Source organism: Elephantulus edwardii, unplaced genomic scaffold (assembly GCF_000299155.1).
Source record: "Elephantulus edwardii isolate Elephantulus edwardi_28Jun2011 unplaced genomic scaffold, EleEdw1.0 scaffold00012, whole genome shotgun sequence".
NCBI lineage: Eukaryota > Metazoa > Chordata > Mammalia > Macroscelidea > Macroscelididae > Elephantulus > Elephantulus edwardii.
The window spans coordinates 4345789-4347206 of record NW_006399762.1 but is presented as its reverse complement, the minus strand read 5'-3'; positions in this window follow the sequence as shown (position 1 = coordinate 4347206).

Here is a 1418-nt window from a genome sequence, read left to right as displayed (position 1 = left end):
AAATGAATCGGAAAATGCCTTTTCCATCTCAATGAAAAATGGAATTGGTATTTGTATTGGGATTGCATTGAACGTGTACATTGCCTTTGATAGTATTGCCATTTTTACAATATTGAGTCTTCCTAGCCAAGAGCAAATTATATTCTTCCATTTCTTCAGGTCTCTTTTTGTTTCTTATAATAATGTTTTATAATTTTCTTTTAATAGTTTCTTTGTGTCCTTGAACGCTTTATAGTGAATGTATACTGCTTCTTAAACTTTATAATTTACTTAAATCACTTAACACTATAGTGTAAATATTTTCTTGTGTTGATCAGAACTATTCTGAAATATTACACCTAATTGCTGAATATTTCATTGTATAACTGTCATTTAATTTACTAATTATTCCCCTACAATTTTCAGTTACATAATTTCTATTATAGTTTTCTATTACAGATAATGTTTTTGGTGAATCATTTTATGTATAAGGTCTTAAGAAGCAAAATAGGACCAAACTTAGAAGGTCTTATCTATGGTAAAAAAGGCTGGCCAATATAGCCAGAAATGCACAACCAGGAGAAAATAACAGTGATGAATGATACAATCTAATGATAAAAAAAAATAATTCTAAGAAAGTGAAAATAAATCCTACTAACTGGGAAAAACATTTGGCAATGTCATCTCTGAAAAGGATTTTATAAAAAAGTTTGTAGAATCCCACAGGGCCTCCACAGGAAAAAGACTAATAACGCAATTAATTATAACATGGGCAAAAGACATGGAAAGACTTTTCACAGAGGAAGACATTCAGATGTCCGACAGAGTCATGAAGAAATGCTCCAAATCACTGGCAATATGGGCAAATCAAAACCACAATGAGATGCCATCTCACTCTAGTACAAGTGGCAAAGTTTGACACGACAGCAAGCAATAAATGTTGGAGAGGATGCTGCGAGATTGGATCTATCATACACTGTCAATGAGATTGTGAAATGGTACAATCACTCTGTAAGGCAGTTTGGCATATCCTCAAAAAGCAAACATAAAAATTCCATATATACCAACCTTTCATTCTAGAAATATACCCTGGGGAAAAAATAGAACAGGTAGACAAATGGAGATTTGTACACCTACATTCACAGCTTGCATGTGATATATCAATGATACTTTTCAGTAATTTCCACACTCTGTCAGATCACCTTTTTTTGGAACGGGAACAAATATAGATTTCTTCCAGTCAGTTGGCCAGGTAGTTGTCCTCAAGATTTCTTGAGACAACCTGGTGAGCACATCTAGGCAGCGTCTGTTTGTTGAAATATGTCAATCAGTATGCCATCAATTCATAGGGCCTTGTTTTTTGCCAGTTCTTTCAAAGCAGCTGGAGTTTCCTCCTTCATCACCACAGGCTCTTGCTCATATGTTGTTTCATGAAATTC